Here is a 21,426-nt window from a genome sequence, read left to right as displayed (position 1 = left end):
AGCTTTTTTGGAAGCGGCGACACGTTCCTCCCCAAGCTCCTCGCTCCGCATGCTGCCAGCTCCCATTGGCTGGGAACCGTGGCCAATGGGAGCTGTGGGGGCAGTGCCTGCAGGCAGAGGCAGTGCGCAGAGCTAGGAGCTGAGGGAGGGACATGTTGCTGCTTCCAGGGAGCCTACCCCCCTAGTTAAGTGCTGCCCAGAGCCTTCACCCCCTCCTGCACCCCAGCCCTGAGCTCCCCCCCCAACTCCTCCTGCTGCTATTGGGGGGTGAGGGCAGTGGCCTGAGATTGCACCAGCAGCAGCTGGGACAACTCGCCCAGGGGCTGCCTGAGCAGCTCAAGCGGCCCTGGAGTCACAGAGGTCACGGAAAGTCAGGGAATCTGTGACCTATGTGACACTCACAGCTTTACACACAATGCCTTCTCTGCTGGGAAAGCTATGGGAGTGCCTGGGGAGAGAGTTCATTGCCTCTAGATACTAGTGCGTTGGGAGCTCTAGAAATACCTTCATTTCCTGGTCCTGAACCCCTTTTAAGGCACTAAACAAACTCTGCAGCCTTAGAGTCAAATATCTGCGTCAAGGGACACTCTACCACCATTACGTGATACTTCAATTTCTTCACAGAGCTTGATGCAGTCAGTTTTCTTGAGACAGGATCCTGTCCTGCATGCACACCAGGCCTTAGGTCAAAAGATACTTTGAAGCCTAAATCTAACACACAGCGTGGTGTGGGCTTTGTAAGTGCTAGGCAGACAGAGTGTCATGCTGGCAAAGGGGGCTTCTCAGGGCAACTAAAACTCTCCGCTTCTTGGCCCAGAACCTGGGCACAACAGTGCTAAAGCCTGCATAGCTGCTACAGGGAGGTCACCCCAGTTTAGAGGGAACCTCCGGAGGCATAAAGCAGGTGTAGAAGTTTCTCCCTCTCCCTGCTGCTAGTGGAGGGAGCATGGCTGAGGAAGAGAGAGCATGGTCAAGGCTTCTCTGAGCCCCTTGTAGCTGTTGGAAGCTGGCACAAGTTAGAGCAGCCTTCAAGGGATGATCCTGGGATCGCGGCAGGATTGGAAGTGCGTGAGGAGGGATTGCAGAAGAATATTGTCAGAGACCAAGACAGTACAAACAAAAAATCTATGGAGTTGCTACCCCTTGCCTACCCTTCGAGGACACTACCATGTGAGAGTGACTGTTCTGTCCATACGTGGAGGCTGGTGACAACAGAATGTGGGTAGGCAAAACTGACACAGAGAGAAGATTGGGAGGAGAGATCCTACTGGATCAGCAAAACTGACATAGAGATAAGATTGGGAGGAGAGATCCTACTGGATCAGCCTCCAGTCAGCCTAGGCAAAGCCTTACATGGGCCACCTTAACAAGCCTCTTGGGCAGCTGCAGATTAAAAACCCTTTTAAGTGTCCGCTCACAGTTCAGCTCCCAGGCAAGTAAATGGGAGAGAGCGCATAACTTAGGTGTGCTGTGTTAACGCCTGGATGCTATGCTGCCGACCACTTTCGGCTTGTGGGATGGAAGCCCCTTAAAGGGTGGCTGCTGCTTAGCAGAGCTCAGTCTGCCTTTTGACACTTTAAACCCCTTTGCAATGCTGAAGAACAAGCTAAATATTAAAAAAAGTTGCATTTATGGAAAGCAGTTTTTAAAAGAACAAACCCCAGATGTACGGCTCCTAATTCAGGCAAAAAATCCCATTCACTCTAATGGGAGCAGGATTGTGCCCTTCTTTTGAGCAAGGGAAATTATTTTTAAAAAGCTTTGGATCAAATATTACTTTAAAAGGAAAAAATCCCATTAGTCTTACCCCATTCAGTACGAGACAGAGCACAGCATTACACAGTAGGTACCAGTCAAAAAAACAACTATGTGGAAAGCAACAGCAATTCAGCATGGTTCCCCCCGACCCCCACAATTTAGAAGGTTCTTATTAAGTTTTAATGTTGGTAGAGATGAGCAGAAACAAAATGGGGCAGAGACCTCAGGCAGAGACCCAAGACACAATCCACTTATGGATGCAAAAACAGCCATCAGCACACTTAGCCAATACTCAACTTGAAGATGCATTGATTTTTAACAATAATTCTAGTTTGGAGGCCAGTAAGCTGGCTGGTTTAGTCCCATCCTTGTTAGATGCAATCTATTAAAACATTTACCAATGCATTTATTCATTCCTCTTGAGTAACATGTAGTTCTGAACAGCATCGTTATTACTTTAACGTAGTGCCTACAGTGTGCTAGGTGATCTCTAAACAGTCAGAAGGGAAATAGAGAACTCAGCAGTAGCTCCCAGAATGGGAAATCCACTCACAGCTACTGCCCCCCCAGCCATGCTTTCCCAGATCTACAGAGCTCTGACAGAGAGGGGGTGTCCCTGTGGCCTGGAGTTGAAATGCAGAGGACGAGCTCTTTTCTCCCCCACCCCAAATAGAAATTTAGAGGCTTCCTGAGTACGTTGTTGTACCTTCTGCACTGTGCAGCCGGTGACTCAAAGCGCAGTGAGTTGCTGCAGTGGAGAGGTCTCTGCTGTGTGTTTAACTCCTCCTAATTAGCCTCATTATAACAGCCCTTTATCACAGATATGGGCAGGAAGGTGCTCCATCTAATGTATTTTATGTACAGAGATGAGCTCCCTGGCCTGTGTTAAACACCAAGTGAATTATAGAGCTGTCTCACCAAAAAGCCATTTATTGTAATGCTAATGGTCTCTGCCACTCACTGCCATTGAAGTGGATCATGTGGCCCCCCTTTGTAATATGCAATTTGCTGGATAATGGATTTTTTAAAAGAGTGTTTAGTGCCTGGTGGAAGGTGCTGCATTGTCAGAGGAATTCAGCCTGCAGGGCTACTTAGCAACATGCCTTGTAAAGCAATCCAAACCACCTCACCCCACCCCACTCCACCCCACCAGTGCAATAAGTAACGTTAAAACCTAATGCTTATTATCTCAAACCACTTTACAAAGGAATGTCAGTGTCATTATTCCTGATTTACAGCTGGGAAAACTGAGGCATAGAGAGCTGAAACAACTTGCCCAAGGTCTCCCACCAGGCCAATGACAGAACCAGGAACAGAACCCAGGTCTTCTAAATCCCTGCCCAGTGGTCTATCCCCTGGACACATTGCCTTCCAGCATAATGTAATCTCCAAGGCCTATTCAGCCTCTTCATGGAGGCAGCCAACCAGGAGCCCAGCTGGCAGTAACCATTACAATATTTTGGGGGGTATGGACACTTGTCTACTAGTTACTAGACTAACACCAACAATTCATTTTCCATACAGCACTGACCAGCTGCTAAGTGCTAACAGCTGGCCACTACCAGCCCAAACTAGCTTTGAACCTGTGACCTAGAAGTGAAAAGCCACCTAGCCCAGCACCAGTATGGTGAGCAACCCAGCCCTATTCCCAGCTGGAATAGACTGCCAGCTGGAATGGCTTTGGAAGCCCCTGGCTCAAAATCATTCCTTTCAGGGTCTCCTGCTGTCTGCACCATGTTCTGATAAAAGCAAGACTAAGAATGAAACTCAGCAGAAAGCAACCAGGAAAATCCAGTCCAACCAACAGCTAGAGACTTTTGGGGGTTGAAACAGCCAAGATATGGGCTGGAAACTAGAACTGGTTTCACTCCAAGCCTCCGGGTGCCTCAGGGCTGGATTTAGGCAAGTACTTCAAATCGCTGTGGGTGCTCAGCTGTCCTCAAAACCCAACCCAAAGTGTCTCAAGTGAGCCCCCAAACGGAGTGCCCATTTTGAAAACCATAGGAGTAAGTCACTTAGAAACAGCCAAGTTGCCCAACTATTTGGACCTATAGTAGATTCTGTGCGTTGCTGAGCTGTCTGCTGGACTGTTTGGAGAGGGAGGAATTCTAATGGCAGTAAGACGTTTACAGTGTTTATAATACATTAGTACAAGGCCTGTTGGCTCTTACTTACAGGGTTTCTTGGTCATGATTCTGGCAAGGGTTGAGGAGAGGAAAGAAAAGAGGGGGACACAGGTCATCTGAACGCTGCATGGATTCTAGACACTTGTTCAATGGCCTTTGGGAAACTGGCGCCAAGGTGAAGTGACGTGCCCACCAAGCTCTCAAGCGTGACTCAGGAGTTAACACTTGTAACGTGCTTTAAGGATGTAACAGGCAGTGTATGCAACATGCAAAGCCTGTTATGAGGTAAGTAAGGGAGAGGACGCTGCGAAGGAGTCAGAGATGTGGTCATCATTAAATACTGACGTTGGCTAAGCTGGCATGTGGAGGCGTTTTAGCTGACTTGCAGGTTTCCGTTGCTGTGATAAATTGGAACAATTTGTCATGTGGGTTTGGTTTTTCCCCCTATTAAGTAAAGCATTATGGGTGCGTTATTGTTACAGCTTAAACAGCAACAAAAATACTTCACCTCTGAAGGATACAAATTAGTGGAATAATAAACAATGCCCATTCATCTGCGGAAGGTGCCTCAGGCGAGCAACAGAGCAGGAAGACAGCCACAAAAGTAGACAGAGACGCATGTGAATCTCTTCAACCAGCCAAGGCAAAGAGCCATACTCCACGGGATCCTGTAATGGAGAAGGATTACTGTTTACACAAACAGCTGAATTCTTGTTTGGCTGCAGCTTGTGCTATAATTGAACTTTGCAAACAACAGAAGGCTCAGCTCCAAGCGAGACACGGGCAATGGCTCAAGGTGTTTCCATTCAGTTGAGCTGAGTCTCCTGGCCTTTTCAGACCTGCTGTAATTGGAGCATGGTACTGATAAAGGGCTCCCAAGAGAGGAGGTAACCAATGTACTCAGCTATTTTGCCTCTTTGTGGTTTGATCCTTCTCGTGTGGATTTCTGTAGGAGTAGGATCTGGCTCAAATATCCAATCTTGGCTCACACAGTATCACATACACCAGCCTCAAGGAGGAAGAAATGTTTTTTCCAGATAGCGGAATCAGGGTTATTTATAAATAATCATGAATGAGACAGAGAGGCAATCCAGCAGTTAAAGAACATGACAGTTCTCTGTACTGAGAGATGTTTAGACCAGGGTGCTGCAAGGACATTTGCAATATCTTTTCGGGTTCTCTTACAACTATTCCTAACACAGGTTTCAGAGTAACAGCCGTGTTAGTCTGTATTCGCAAAAAGAAAAGGAGGACTTGTGGCACCTTAGAGACTAACACATTTATTTGAGCATGAGCTTTCATGAGCTACAGCATCCGATGAAGTGAGCTGTAGCTCACGAAAGCTCATGCTCAAATAAATTGGTTAGTCTCTAAGGTGCCACAAGTACTCCTTTTCTTATTCCTAACACAATATCTCTGGGTCAACCAGGCATAATTATGAGTATAATGGAACACTCTTAATGAAGAATTTTAGTGGGTATCAGAGCAGGGCTGTATAGCAACTTCCAGGGAAGGATCTCAAAGCGCTCTACCAACACTAATGAATTGTCACAGATCTGCACAACCTCATTCTGAAAGGGAGGATGGTCTTCTCGTTAAAGATCTAGGGGAAGGGAGTCAGGACCCCTGGGTTCCTTTCCTAGTTCTGCTAGGGAATTCATGTGTCCAGTCACTTAACCTTTCTCTGCCTCAGTTTCCTCATCTATAAAATGGGACTAATACCACCTATCTCACAGGAGGTTGTGAAAAGTGATGATATCTCCCAAACGTCACCCAATTTGTGGCATCAGAATGCGACTCTGTAAATTGCGTAGGACTGTGACAATTCATTACTGTGTTTGTAAAGTGCTTTGAGATCCTTCATTGGAAGTTGATATACTGGCCTGATCCCATTCCCATTGAAAAATCACTGGCAGTCTTTCCATTGACTTCAAATGAGAGTTGGACAGACCATTAAATGCAAAGAATTACTATAACCAGAATTGCAATGCACTGAAACAACTCAAGACTGTCACTACATCACTGTAAGTGCAGCTTCACTGTATTGGAGTTCCACTTTATTCAGATTTCAGAGTAGCAGCTGTGTTAGTCTCTAAGGTGCCACAAGTACTCCTTTTCTTTTTGCGGATACAGACGAACAAAGTTATTTGAGCATAAGCTTTTGTGAGCATCCGCTGTAGCTCACAAAAGCTTATGCTCAGATAAATTTGTTAGTCTCTAAGGTGCCACAAGTCCTCCTTTTCTTTTCACTTTATTCAGTTAACTCTATAGACAGATGTAGTTTCTTTACAGGTGTTTGATGGTTTAAAACCCATAAAAGAAAGCAACTCTGATTAGGGAAACTGGACTTCATTTCTGGGACCACACATATGGAGCTTGTATTTTCATACCAGGATGGACATATGGCAAGACTGGGTCTAAATGGATATCACAGTTTTATAGCCAGTGAATTGCATCACTCTATCCTAGAAACAATTGAAATAATAATTAAACTCTCAAAGTGCTTTGTGTCTAATTGGGGAATCTCATTCTGGCAATATTAGCCCTAAAATTAATAGTGATTCTTAACAAACCCAGTGGGGGACAAATATCAAGTGCCCCTCAGATGGTATATCCAGGGACAGGATGAGATTCAGTAAGAACATTCAGAATATTAGTTTTGATCATGTAAAGAGTAAGTCTTTGCAGGATCAGGACTTTAGACAGTAAGATACTTATTGGCATTAATCACCAGAGCCATACTTGGATCAGTTAACAACCATGTTGTGATTAAATAAAATTAAGATGTAGAGAACTTCAAACCTGCCCTAGAGAACCTGCTTCAGTACGGAAATAAAAACCCCTCAAACTGCAATCCCCTAGTTGAATAAGGGTTGAATAAAGACTGCGAGTGGATGTGTCATTACATTACAAAGTAAAACTATTTCCCCATGTTTATTTTTTCCCCTACTGTTCCTCACACATTCTTGTCAACTGCTGGAAATGGCCCATCTTGATTATCACTACTAAAGGTTTTTTTTTCTCCTGCTGGTAATAGCTCACCTTAACTGATCACTCTCCTTATAGTGTGTATGACAACACCCATTGTTTCATGTTCTCTGTGTATATATATATCTTCCTACTGTATTTTCCACTGTAGGCATCCGATGAAGTGGGTTTTAGCCCACAAAAGCTTATGCTAAAATAAATTTGTTAGTCTTTAAGGGGTCACAAGAACCGCCTAGTTGTCACCTACCACCCCACACTGGAACCCCCATGGGGTATCATTAAGTAATTACAACCCATGCTCAATGGAGATCACATACTGAAAGAAATCTGTCCTGAACCCCTTCAAACAACAACAACCACCCAACCTCTCCAAGCTCATCAACAGAAGCAAGCACATCACAGACCAGGGCACACCAACCCAAAGCTGCACCAGACCTTGCTAGATCAGCCGATGCAAAACCTGCAGACATCTCTCCACTGCTATGATGATCAACACCCCCACAACACACCTTTCAAGATCCATGGGTCCTACACAAGCCTATCACAACATGTGGTGTACATCCAGTGAGTCAAATGCCTCAACAACAGCTATGTGGGTGAAACTGGACACTCACCTACAGGAAAATGACAAAAAGACAAAACCACCATATCACCTGTGGGTGAACACTTTTCACAAATTTCAGAGTACCGAGGTATTGTTTCATATTCTCTGTGTGTATATAAAGTCTGCTGCAGTTTCCACGGTATGCATCCGATGAAGTGAGCTGTAGCTCACGAAAGCTCATGCTCAAATAAATTGGTTAGTCTCTAAGGTGCCACAAGTACTCCTTTACTTTTCACAAAGCAATCGTTCCATGTCTGACCTCTCAGTCCTCATCCTCAAAGGAAACCAGCACAACACCTTCAACAGATGAGCCTGGGAGCTTAAATTCATAACTTTGCTAGACTCTAAAAATCATGGACTGAAAAGAGACGTTGGATTGATGGCTTATTACAACAATCTGTAACCCACCAACAGGCCACTTCACTTTGAATGGCTCTTTGAAATAGGTGTTAACTACTTATGCTAAACAATCTGTTCCACCTTGTATTTAGCTAAATATGTGACATTCTGAGTAAATTTCCCAGACCTGAAGAAGAGTTCTATGTAAGCTTGTAAGCTTGCCTCTTTCACCAACAGAAGCTGGTCCAATAAAAGATATTACCTTGCCAAACTTGTCTCTCTAATATCCTGAGACACACACTGCTACAATAACACTGCGTGCTATCTAATAAAGACACCTCAGAAAGGATCACCATGGAAAGATCCCATCAATTGAGAGAGAAAAGTGAGGACTAGCCAACAATGTTGGCTCTCTTATTAATGACAGGTTTCAGAGTAACAGCCGTGTTAGTCTGTATTTGCAAAAAGAAACTGAGTACTTGTACTCAGTACTTTCTGAGAAAACCTGGATTTGTGCTGGAAATGGCCCACCTGATGATCACTTTAGATAAGCTCTTACCAGCAGGACAGTGGGGTGGGAGGAGGTATTGGTTCATATTCTCTGTGTATATATAAAGTCTGCTGCAGTTTCCACGATATGCATCTGATGAAGTGAGCTGTAGCTCACGAAAGCTTATGCTCTAATAAATTGGTTAGTCTCTAAGGTGCCACAAGTACTCCTTTTCTCTTATTAATGTTACAGATTTTACAAAGATCAGGGTTAGACTGGGATCTGGGAAAGGTGGTGGTCGGTCTACTTAAATTGCCAAAATGAGACACTACCTCCATGGCGTATTGCACAGAAATTCAAAGAGTGATCATGCGGCCCGATGAGCTCTACTTGATTGCCCCTGGTCTCTGCTAGGCTCCTGGAGTTTGTCTCCTTCTTGACTGAGATAAGAGTGATGGTGCATCCTCAGATGCCACCCATTTGTGGCACAAGAATGATGTTCACTCCAGTGGGGCAAGTAAGCTGGTACGGTCAGGATACAAATGTATACCTGCGGATGCGGATATCCACGGTTAGGAATCAGTATCCGCTGAACTGCAGGGCTCTCCTGGGAACTGCAGTGGCGAAAAGCGCAGAACATGGGGCTGCTCTCCCAGGAGCCAGCACCCTGAGCTGGCAGCTCCTCCAGCGTGGCTGTACTGCCCGCAGCCCTTCCATGCAGTCGCATCTCCTGTCTGGGGTCTGTACAGCCCTGCCGGAGGACAGGGTTGGGGGTGGTACAACCTCACAGGAGGAGCTGCCGGCATGGAGTGCTGGCTCCTGGGAGCAGCGGCCCCACTTTCTGCTTCTTTTGCCACTGTGGTTCCCGGGAGAGCCCTGCGGTTCAGTGGATACTGATTTCTATCCACGGATATCCACATCCATGGGTATAAATCTGTATCTGCACAGGGCTCTAGTCACAGAACATTTTTTGCGAGGGGAGACGGGGTTGGGGGTTGATACCGAACTGGTAAGAACTAAAAATCTACTTGCCCCACTGGTTCACTCACAGTAAATGGTGTAAATCTGTGATGATCCTCCCTCTATTTCCTAGCACGAGGAAGGCAGTAGTTAACGATATTGACATCTAAATGATCTTTCCTGGGCATTTGGGGTCGCACCTCCCTGAAGTGATTGAGTCAGTTCCTTCCCACTTGGAGCAATTGGTCCGGGCTCTCTGTAGATTCAGAGAAACGTAAGAACATATGAACAGCCAAAATGGGTCAGACCAATGGGTTCATCTAGCCCAGTATCCTTTCTTCTGACAGTTGGCCACATGCTTCAGAGGGAATGTAAAGAACAGGGCAATTCTAAACACTCAATTGATGGCTTTGGGGAAACTGGAGCTGAGATGAAGTGACGTGCCTACCTAGTTCTCAAGCATGACGAAGGAGTTAATGTTCATACTATAAGCTGGGTGCATAACTGGTTGTAAAACTGTTCCCAAAGACAGATTTCAGAGTTGCAGCCATGTTAGTCTGTATTCGCAAAAAGAAAAGGAGTACTTGTGGCACCTTAGAGACTAACCAATTTATTTGAGCATAAGCTTTCGTGAGCTACAGCTCACTTCATCGGATGCATTCAGTGGAAAATACAGTGGGGAGATTTATATACACAGAGAACATGAAATAATGGGTGTCACCATACACAGTGTAAGGAGAGTGATCAGGTAAGGTGAGCTATTACCAGCAGGGGAGCGGCGGGGGGGGGGGGGGGAACCTTTTGTAGTGATAATCAAGGTGGGCCATTTCCAGCAGTTGACAAGAACCTCTGAGGAACAGTGGGGAGTGGGAAGGGAGGGATAAACATGGGGAAGTAGTTTTACTTTGTGTAATGACCCACCCACTCCAAGTCTCTATTCAAGCCTAAGTTAATTGTATCCACTTTGCAAATTACTCACCAGCCACCACACACCACACAACAGAACCACTAAACCAGGAACCTAACCTTGCAACAAAGCCTGTCGCCAACTGTGCCCACATATCTATTCAGGGGACACCATCACAGGGCCTAATCACATCAGCCACGCTATCAGAGGCTCGTTCACCTGCACATCTACCAATGTGATATATGCCATCATGTGCCAGCAATGCCCCTCTGCCATGTACATTGGTCAAACTGGACAGTCTCTATGTAAAAGAATAAATGGACCCAAATCAGATGTCAAGAATTATAACATTCAAAAACCAGTTGGAGAACACTTCAATCTCTCTAGTCACTCAATTACAGACCTAAAAGTGGCAATGCTTCAACAAAAAAACTTCAAAAAGAGACTCCAGGGAGAGATGGCTGAATTGGAATTAATTTGCAAACTGGATACAATTAACTTAGGCTTGAATAGAGACTGGGAGTGGATGGGTCATTACACAAAGTAAAACTATTTCCCCATGTTTATCCCTCCCGCCCCCACTCCCACTGTTCCTCAGACGTTCTTGTCAACTGCTGGAAATGGCCCACCTTGAATATCACTACAAAAGGTTCCCCCTTGCCCCCCACTCTCCTGCTGGTAATAGCTCACCTTACCTGATCACTCTCCTTACACTGTGTATGGTAACACCCATTGTTTCATGTTCTCTGTGTATATAAATCTCCCCACTGTATTTTCCACTGAATGCATCCGATGAAGTGAGCTGTAGCTCACGAAACTTATGCTCAAATAAATTTGTTAGTCTCTAAGGTGCCACAAGTCCTCCTTTTCTTTTTATTCCCAAAGAGTAGTTATCAGTGGTTCACAGTCAAGCTGGAAGAGCATATCGAGTGGAGTCCCACAGAGATTGGTCCGGGTCTGGTTCTATTCAATAATCTTTATACATGGTTTGGATAATGGCATACAGAGTACATTTATAAAGTCTGTGGATGATACCAAGCTGGGAGGGGTGCAAGTGCTTTGGAGGGTAGGATTAAAATTCACAGTGATCTGGAGAAATTGGAGAAATAGCCTGAAGTAAATAGGATGAAATTCAATAAGGACAAATGCAAAGTACTCCATTGAGGAAGGAAAAATTAATTGCACGTATACAAAATGGAAAATGACTGCTTAGGGAGAGTATTGCAGAAAGGGATCTGGTGGTCATAGTGGATCGTAAGCCAGATATGACAGGTTTCAGAGTAGCAGCCGTGTTACTCTGTATCCGCAAAAAGAACAGGAGTACTTGTGGCACCTTAGAGACTAACAAATTTATTAGAGCATAAGCTTTCGTGAGCTACAGCTCACTTCATCGGATGCATAGAATGGAACATATATATATATACACACACATACATACAGATAAGTTGGAAGTTACCATACAAACTGCGAGAGGCTAATTACTTAAGATGAGCTATTATCAACAGGAGAAAAAAAAACTTTTGTAGTGATAATCAAGATGGCCCATTTAGACAAGAAGGTGTGAGGATACTTAAGGAAATAGCTTCAATATGTGTAATGACCCAGCCACTCCCAAGTTAATGGTATCTAGTTTGCATCTTAATTCAAGCTCAGCAGTTTCTCCTTGGAGTCTGTTTTTGAAGCTTTTCTGTTGCAAAATTGCCACCTTAAAGTCTGTTACTGAGTGACCAGGGAGATTGAAGCGTTCTCCTACCGGTTTTTGAATGTTATGATTCCTGATGACAGATTTGTGTCCATTTATTCTTTTGCTCAGAGACTGTCTGGTTTGGCCAATGTACATGGCAGAGGGGCATTGCTGGCACATGATGGCATGTATCACATTGGTAGATGTGCAAGTGAATGAGCCCCTGATGGCGTGGCTAATGTGATTAGGTCCTATGATGGTGTCACTTGAATAAATATGTGGACAGAATTGGCATTGGGCTTTGTTGCAAGGATAGGTTCCTGGGTTAGTATTTTTGTTGTGTGGTTGCTGGTGAGTATTTGCTTCAGGTTCACGGGGGCTGTTTGTAAGCAAGGACTGGTCTGTCTCCCAAGATCAGTGTGAGTGAGGGATCACTTTTCAAGATAGGTTGTAAATCTTTGATGATGAGCTGGAGAGGTTTTAGTTGGGGGCTAAAGGTGACAGCTAGTGGTGTTCTGTTATTTTCTTTGTTGGGCCTGTCCTGTAGTAGGTGACTTTTGGGTACTGCTCTGTCAATCTGTTTTTTCACTTCAGCAGGTAGGTATTGTAGTTTTAAGAATGCTTGATAGAGATCTGTAGGTGTTTGTCTCTGTCTGAGGGATTGGAGCAAATGTGGTTGTATCTTAGAGCTTGGCTGTAGACAATGGATTGTGTGGTGTGTCCTGGATGGAAGCTGGAGGCATGTAGGTAAGTATCGTGGTCAGTAGGTTTCCAGTATAGTGTGGTGTTAATATGAGTCAGTGTTACACTGTTGCAAAAAAAGCAAACATCAAGTGGTGTAAGCAAGACACGAGAAGTAATTCTTCAACTCTACTCCGCGCTAATAAGGCCTCAACTGGAGTATTGTGTCCAGCTCTAGGCACTGCATTTCAGAAAAGACGTGGACAAATTGGAAAAAGACCAGAGGAGGGCAAACGAAATTGATTAAAAGGTCTAGAAAACATGACCTATGAGGGAAGATTGAAAAAATTGGGTTTGTTTAGTCTGGAGAAGAGAAGACTGAGGGGGGACATGACAGCAGTTTTCAAGTACATAAAAGGCTGTTACAAGGAGGAGAATAAAAATTGTTCTCCTTAATCTCTGACACAGGATAGGACAAGAAGCAATGGTCTTAAATTGCAGCAAGGGAGGTTTAGGTTGGAGATTAGGAAAAACTTCCTAACTGTCAGGGTGGTTAAGCACTGGAACAAATTGCCTAGGGAGGTTCTGGAATCTCCATCCTTGGAGATTTTTAAGAACAGGTTAGACGAACACCTGTCAGGGATGGTCTAGTTATTACATAATCCTACCTTGAGTGCAGGGGACTGGGCTAGATGAGTTCTGGAGCTCCCTTCCAGTCCTACAATTCTCTGACTATCTGAAGTGAAGACCAGTGCAAAGAATTTATTTAGCTTCTCAGCAACAGCCTTGTCTTCTTTGAGTGTTTGGCAAATTTCTGGCTTCTCATGTACTTAACAAAAAGATTACTGTTAGTTTTTGTGTCTTTTCTTAATTGGTCTTCAAATTCTTTCTTGGCCTGCCTAATTGTACTTTTACACTTGGCTTGCCAGAGTTTATGTTCCTGTCTATTTTCCTCTGTAGGATTTGACTTCCAATTTTTTGTAAAGATGTCTTTTTGTCTCCAACTACCTCTTTTATTCTATTGTTTAGCCATTGTAGCATATTTTTGGTTTTCTTCCTGTTTTTTATTAATTATTTTTTATTATTATTTGTGGTATACATATAGTTTGAGCCTCTACTATGTGTTTTTTAAAAGTTTCCATCAGTTTGCAGGCACTTCATTCTTGTGACTGTTCCTTTTAATTTCCATTTAACTAGCTTCATCATTTTTGTGTAGATCTCCTTTTTGAAGTTAAATGCTATCATGGTGGGTTTCTTTGGCATTTCCCCTCCTACAAGGAAGAGTTAGCATATCCCGACACTCAAAATAAATGAGTTTGGGAATTGTCCTGCAGTTCTGGGAGTATGAGACAGACATATGAAAATTGGGAGTTGCCTGGAAAATGTGCAGTGAGTGTTCACATTACCCAGTATATTGGGACAGGGGTGTTCTGTGGTGTTTTTCTCCCTAAGGAAAGGAGAACTTGAATTATTCAGCAATTAATTTCTTCTGCTCATGCATTCATAACTCTAGCAAGAGAAACCAGCGCTGCCTTTAGGGGCAGCTTGCGGCTGCCTGTTCTACCCTGCAGTCCAAAACACTGCCTTCCAGTATGGAAGGTGGAACAGGCATGAGAGTGTGACAAGAATGAAATCACTTGGTTACTCGGTAACATAGGAGGTAAGAAAATCCCTTGCTGTGTTTTTCCATACCATTAATAGGTTTCTTAATGAAAGGAGAGTAGCTGAGGGGTAGTTTTACTCGTTTACATAGTGATCTTTACTGGGACTCAGACTGGCTTGTACCCAGTGAGACAACAGAGCAGCATCTCTCTCAAGAAGCTATGTTCTTCTCCACAATCTCAGCTTTCATTTAAAAACAAAAACAAACAAATCTTTCTAGCCATTATGGTTGGAGGTGGGAGGGGACACTACAGATGTGAACTGAGCATAACAATTACAGAGATGTCTACAAGGTGATGGGGTCTAAATGAGCTGTTACCATTCAAGAAAGAGATTTTGGAGTCATCATGGACAGCTCCCTGAAAACATCTGCTCAGTGTGCAGCAGCAGTAAAAAAGCTAACAGAATGTTAAAAGAAAAGGAGTACTTGTGGCACCTTAGAGACTAACCAATTTATTTGAGCATAAGCTTTCATGAGCTACAGCTCACTTCATCGGATGCATACTGTGGAAAGTGTAGAAGATCTTTTTATACACACAAAGCATGAAAAAATACCTCCCCCCACCCCACTCTCCTGCTGGTAATAGCTTATCTAAAGTGATCACTCTCCTTACAATGTGTATGATAATTAAGGTGGGCCATTTCCAGCACAAATCCAGGGTTTAACAAGAACATCTGAGCGGCGGGGGGGGGGGGGGGGGGGGGGGGGGGGAGGGGGAGGGGGAGGAGGGTGTAGGAAAAAACAAGGGGAAATAGGTTACCTTGCATAATGACTTAGCCACTCCCAGTCTCTATTCAAGCCTAAGTTAATTGTATCCAATTTGCAAATGAATTCCAATTCAACAGTTTCTCGCTGGAGTCTGGATTTGAAGTTTTTTTGTTGTAATATCGCAACTTTCATGTCTAATCCTGTGACCAGAGAGACTGAAGTGTTCTCCGACTGGTTTATGAATGTTATAATTCTTGACATCTGATTTGTGTCCATTTATTCTTTTACGTACTGTCCAGTTTGACCAATGTACATGGCAGAGGGGCATTGCTGGCACATGATGGCATATATCACATTGGTGGATGTGCAGGTGAACGAGCCTCTGATAGTGTGGCTGATGTTATTAGGCCCTGTGATGGTGTCCCCTGAATAGATATGTGGGCACAGTTGGCAACGGGCTTTGTTGCAAGGATAGGTTCCTGGGTTAGTGGTTCTGTTGTGTGGTATGTGGTTGCTGGTGAGTATTTGCTTCAGGTTGGGGGGCTGTCTGTAGGCAAGGACTGGCCTGTCTCTCAAGATTTGTGACAGTGATGGGCCGTCCTTCAGGATACGTTGTAGATCCTTAATAATGCGTTGGAGGGGTTTTAGTTGGGGGCTGAAGGTGACGGCTAGTGGCATTCTGTTATTAATTAATTATAAAATAACAGAACATCTGGTACTTGCCACTGCCAGAAGATAGTGTGCTGGGCTAGAATGGCCACCTTGTCTTCAACAGAAGGTGATGCCATGCCATGCCAATGTGAGTGGGTTTGGGAGGAAGTACTGAGCTTAACTTCAAAGTTTCCTTCCACTCAAACAACTCAACATAATTTTCTCTGTTAGGATGTAATGTCCTGGCTTTGTGTGTATGAGTATGTGATATTGTCTTCTTGTGGCTGGATACACAAAGAACCTATGGGACCCGCTGCTAAAGGACCAGGGTTCTAATGAAAGCTTCCAGTGTACATGTGCTTATAGTAATAACCATAGCTTGTGTGCAGCCCATTACTTCATTACAAACACATAAGAAATCATTGTCCATTTTTATATTCAATGTGATCTGCTCAGTCTACTTATTCCAGACCCCGCATTTCCCTGCTCCAGCCAATACAACCCCGTTTCCTCTCTTAATGCCCCACCAAAGAACCTGCAAGTTCTTGTTGAGAAGTTCGCTTGCAAAGTTTGTGAATTGCATGCTTATCCCATTAGGACATACCCAACTGTTGCCAAGGAAATGCCCAGCATTTGATACATAAGTCAACTAGATAAATCTCAGGGAAACCACATGCTCCAAACAGCCGACCCCACCTTTGCTGTCTCCTTCCCTTTCTGGGGATGCAAGCATGAGACTCCCGCGGCATCAGGATTAAGCTTCTTATCACTTTCCTGGCCCTCCACAGCTCTTCTCCTCTTATCTGCCCATCCCGCTTACCCACCTGTTGCCCCGCCAGCCTCAATGTCCCATTCCCCCACAGCCATCTCCTGTCCATCCCCTTACGCGTGGAACCTGGCTTGGGGTCACAACCCTTTCCACAGTCAAATCCTGCACTGACCCGGCTCTGCCATGGTGCCTAGGAGGGGGCACCTAAGGATGGCCAGCTAGAAGGCAGGGGGCGACGGGTCACAAGCCAGGGCCCTAATAAGCCACATGCCTCGCATCGCCAGGTCTCTTCCCTTATACGCCGTGTCCATTCCCCCCATCCGGGCGCTTTAGGCTGCAAGCGCTCCAGGGCAGGCTCTGAGCCTCTACCTCCGCAGTGCCTCGCTCAGTGGGTGCTACGGGAACGTAAGCAGCGGCGAAGCTTTAATTCTGCCCGGGATCGCCGCAGGACCCGGCCCCCACCGGCCCGCTGAGCGGGTGCCTGGCCCGGCTGCCCCCCGCGCAGCAGCTCAGCTCTGCCCGAGAAAGGGCCGCCTCCCCCGCTCCAGCTACCCAATGAGCTCCGCCCGCGCCGCTCTCGCGCCCCCCCGTGCCCGGGGTTGCCGTGGCGACGCACTAAACCCGGGGCTGGCTGACTCGGGCTTGCAAAAAGCCCAGTGGGGGTGGGGGATGCACCGGGCGGATTCTCCGGGCAAGCTGCTGCTGCAGCCGGGGCCGGAGCGCGCCCAACCACAGCACAAGGCGAAGCCTCCCGGGGAGACACGGCAGCCGCCAGGTAAATAAATAAAGGCCGGGCGCCGCAGGAGGGGAGGGGAACAAAGCAGCCTGTACAAAGGGGGGGAGAAAAGCGGATTTGCAAAACCTGACGGGGTCCTGCAGTGGTTGCTGGCGGGGCGGGGTGTGGGGGGGGTGTGACTTCGGTTTCCTTTCTGTGTTCAGTGAGAAAAGCAGCTGCTCTGTGCGCAAGCCGGGCCGCCACACCAGTGGTCTAGCAGCCCACACCCCAGCTCCTGCCCAAGCCCTGCCGTTTGTTCAGGAGCCGCCTTCTGAGCAGGGCTGGGCGCCAGGAGCGTGCAGAGAAGCGATCAAAGACACAAAGTTGGGACTGAGTTTCTCCCGAGCGCGGCGGGGGAAGGGGGCTGGGGTGGAAGGAAAAGCGCAGCTGGGTTGTTTGGGAGGGAAAACGCCCCAGAGGCTCGACGCCTCTCCTGGGTTTCCCCGAAGTTGGCGGGGGGAGGCTTTGCCAAGGCTGGATGCGCCTTTCCCAGACTCCTTGATCACGAAGTTGCGATGTTAGTTTCCGTTAAAGGCGTGAGCTCATCATGCTGTAAGCGAGGGGAGAAAACTGACAGCTGCCCCCAGCAGACAATTAGTGACCAAACCATGAATCTACTTAGTCTGTCACTTGCAAGTCTGTTTCCTCCCTGCTGGGTAAGTCATCCTTCTCCCATGGTATTTTCTCCTTGCCTGCCTGCCTGTCTGTCAGCCAGCCAGGACTTGCAGCGGTTTTAGGGGGGGCGGATGGGTTAATGTCTTGTAACCCCCCTTCGTTTTCTGGGGTCTCTTCTCCTCAACCCCAGGGGGGCTGATCTAGAAATGGATGATAAGAAGAGCCTCTAGCTTTGTACAGATTCTGGTTTAAAATGGTCGGGTTTGGAAAGAGACACCGTATTTTACAGATAATCCGTCTTCCCTGTTCCACGCTGTTTTATTGACCATGTCCTGCTTGATGGTTGAGCTAGAAAAATGCACCTTGTTAGGAGAAGGTCTGCAACAAAGGCGAATGGCTGCATGGGGTGATGTAGGGAGCTACAAGAGGTTTGTAAGCATACAGGAGCATCCTTCACTGCCCTAGTCATTTGGCTGGCTTGACATAGCGAATGGTAGGAGAGGTGTTGGCTTTTAAAAAAATTAATTAAAATTTCTGCTTTCCATTGCGACTAGCTGGGCTTCCCCCTCCTCCGTTTTGGTCTCTCTCAGTTGCTCTTGGGTGAAATAGCCATTACCAGCGACTTCTGCCTCTGTCTCCTGGATTGTTTCACTGCGGGGAGGGGGGTACCTCTTCCAAAGCACATTCACCCCTTTGCTGGCAAGCATCTGATGCTCAAGTAGCTGTCTCACACCTGGGGAACCTGCATGCCAATTATGTACTGACTAGCTCTTTAATAACAGGTCCCACTGATGAATTGAAACGCATTGGTCTGGGAAGACTCTTCTCACCCCACTCCTTTTCTGAAAGCTGATGCTGCATAACAATTTAAATGAACCCTCATCACCAGTTTCTGCTTGTATTGGTTGTTTCATAGCAGCAGTGGAGACAACTTTAAGAATTCACACATCAGCAGGGTAGAGAACACGTCCATTTACAGAGGAACGGTTGCTGTATGGAATAGGTTATTTCTGCCATGTATGAGCAGTAGTTTTATTGTTAAAAAAGAAGGCTGAATAGCTTCCACCCAGCTCTTTAAATCTGCAGGATGTAAGTGAGTCATTTTTAATTAAATTCGCCATTCTGATTCATACTATCCTCATCTCCAGAATGCTTTATTTATGTGTAATGATGTCATACCCACGAACCATTGGCAAGGTTGTGTGGTTGAGTCCATTCAGGTAGAAGTTTCAATGGGTTATTGAGAAGTGTCAGGTGCAACAGAATTCCCAAGAGGTTCTGGTAACAAAACAGGCAAAACCAGTCCTACCACTGTTACACTGCAGCAATTCACAGCCCTTCCTGGGGAATTGCTCTGTTTCTCAGTTATACGTTCTCCCCAGAGTGTTATAAATAATAGCACAAAATATTCTTTAGTTGTATTACAATAGTGTCTATGCCCACATAGTGGTTTCTTCCATTGAATGCTTTCAGAAAAAAGAACAGGAGGACTCGTGGCACCTTAGACACTAACAAATTTATTTGAGCATAAGCTTTCGTGAGCTACAGCTCACTTCATCGGATGCATAGAATGGAACATATAGTAAGAAGACTTGTGTGTGTGTATATATATATATATATATATATACAAACACACACACACACACACAATCATGAAAAGGTGGGAGTTGCCATACAAACTGTAAGAGGCGAATTAATTAAAGATGAGCTATTATCAGCAGGAGAAAAAAAAACTTTTGTAGTGATAATCAAGATGGCCCATTTAGACAGTTGACAAGAAGGTATGAGGATACTTAACATGGAGAAATAGATTCAATATGTGTAATGACCCAGCCACTCCCAGATTGCTTTACAAACACTAAAGCTCAGAGCACCCATGTGCACCAGGAAAATATTATTATTCCCATTCTACAGATAGAGAAACTGAAGTACGGGCAGCTTAAGTGACTTAGAGAGAGAGAGAGAGAGCAGAAATAGAGCCCAGAGGGCTACGCTCCCAAATTCTGTGGTTTAGCAACTTGTCCCACTCCCTGCCATTGCTTCCTAAAGTAACTAGCCACGGTGATGTTGGTGCTTGCTATCAGTGCGGTATTCATACTCGGAGCATTCTGGGGAAACGTTGCCACACACGTAGAGGACAGGGTTTTTGTTCTAGTGTGATGATTGAGTGAAAAGGATGGTTTTGTAATTAAGAAAGGACTGGGGCTCCAGAGATTAGTATTGAGTTGGGAGCTAGGAAGGAGCCCCACTCATGGAAGAGGGCCCCATTGGCTAGGCACTGTACAGCCACCCAATAAATCAGGGGTCCCTGCACTGGAGGTGTAACAGTGTAAGTAGCAAAAAGGTGGGTCCCAAAACCAGCTCTACCCCAAACTTCCTGTGTGACAAATTGCCAAAGGCGCTCAGCTCCCATTTTAAAAGACTAGATTTGCCAGGTGCTCAGCACCCAGCAGCTCCTACCGTGACACTTATGGCCAGCCACTCTCAAGATCTTTCCCCACCACCTGCTGGGCACTTTCGAGAGTCCGGCCCCTTGTTTTACAGCCCAAGTGGGAGCTTAGTTTGAAAAAAAAAATCTGGTCCCTGACTGCAGGTGCTGAACTCCTTTTAAATATATCCTTAAGTTACTCTGCGACTCATTGCCCTCGCTGTAAAAATAAGGATGCAGAACTGCTTCTTTTCTCTGGTGGAGTGTTTATCTTGTCCACTTACACTCAAATGAGTTTGTTTGATCAGCATTCCTTCCACCATTTGTCTTGCAAACACTCCTTCCTTCCCCCTTTTATTCAGCTGTCTCCTCATGAGAAACGCTCTTTGGGCCAGCCCTGGCTTTTAGTATGTGCGTATAGCACCAAGCACCATAGAATCCTGCTGCCCCATCAGGCCTTGTAGGCAGTAGCAGAATATAAAATAAAGTATTCTTGCTATGTGAACATATAGTGCCAAGCATCATGGGGTGCCAATTGAGATCACAGCCTCTAGATTCTTCTGTTATACTGTAGTAATTTCTAACACGTGATAAGTTTCATCTCATCTCTCTTGTATCTTATTTAGAGCATAGGAGCCTGGCCCAGCTCTCACTCACACTGGTGTAAATCTGGATCAGGCATATGCCTACTCTATGCTGCAATCAGGGGGTAGGTGCAATAGGAGGTATATCTGAGCTAGCTTTCCGAGAACTAGTTCAGGTACCAGCGACAATGAAATCACAGCAGTGCACGCTTTGGCATGAAATGTACAAGCCCATCTGGGACCCTGGGTACTAGGCATAGGCCCAGGGTAAAGTCCGTGCCGCTATGGCAGCTTCACTGCTAAGGGCACCATGCTCGCTAGATTACAGCTAGCTCAGATATGTCCACATGTGCTGGAATCACACCTCTCATTGCAATGTAGACATACCCTAAGTCAGGGGTAATCAATTATTTTTTGTGAAGGTCCAGATGTCTTGGTCAAGGAATAGTCAAGGTCCAGATGCCAGAGAAAATACAAAAAAACCCAACCATAATAATAATTAAATACAAAGATTTTGCGGTTTGTTCAAATGTATCTAGTAGTCTGGATTTGGCCCTTGGGTCACCCGTTGACGACCCCTGCCCTAAGTCATCTGAAGTCAATGGAATGGCACTGGAGTAAGACTGGTGTAAAATGGGGAGGGGCATCAAGCCCCAGACCTGGAAGACAAGGTAGGTTCTGTGCTGGCTCTGTCAC

The 21,426-nt window shown here is 45.6% G+C and overlaps 1 protein-coding gene across 3 annotated transcripts in view; it reads left to right on the top strand.

The window, feature by feature from the left end:
* Window positions 1-16,917: 16,917 nt before the first annotated feature.
* Window positions 16,918-21,426, top strand: part of LOC140895433 (intersectin-2) — a 91,204-nt gene continuing 86,695 nt past the window's right edge. For 2 of the 3 annotated variants that reach the window (XM_073305070.2, XM_073305068.2), the window contains exon 1: window positions 16,918-17,103. The gene's annotated coding sequence lies outside the window, so the exon portion shown is untranslated. The remainder of the gene's footprint in view (window positions 17,104-21,426) is intronic. The other variant, XM_078854780.1, reaches the window with a different exon arrangement.

The sequence above is a fragment of the Lepidochelys kempii genome, chromosome 11 (assembly GCF_965140285.1).
Source record: "Lepidochelys kempii isolate rLepKem1 chromosome 11, rLepKem1.hap1, whole genome shotgun sequence".
In the NCBI taxonomy this organism is placed as follows: Eukaryota; Metazoa; Chordata; order Testudines; family Cheloniidae; genus Lepidochelys; species Lepidochelys kempii.
The sequence above is the reverse complement of the archived record's forward strand: the minus strand, read 5'-3'. Positions and strand labels throughout refer to the sequence as shown.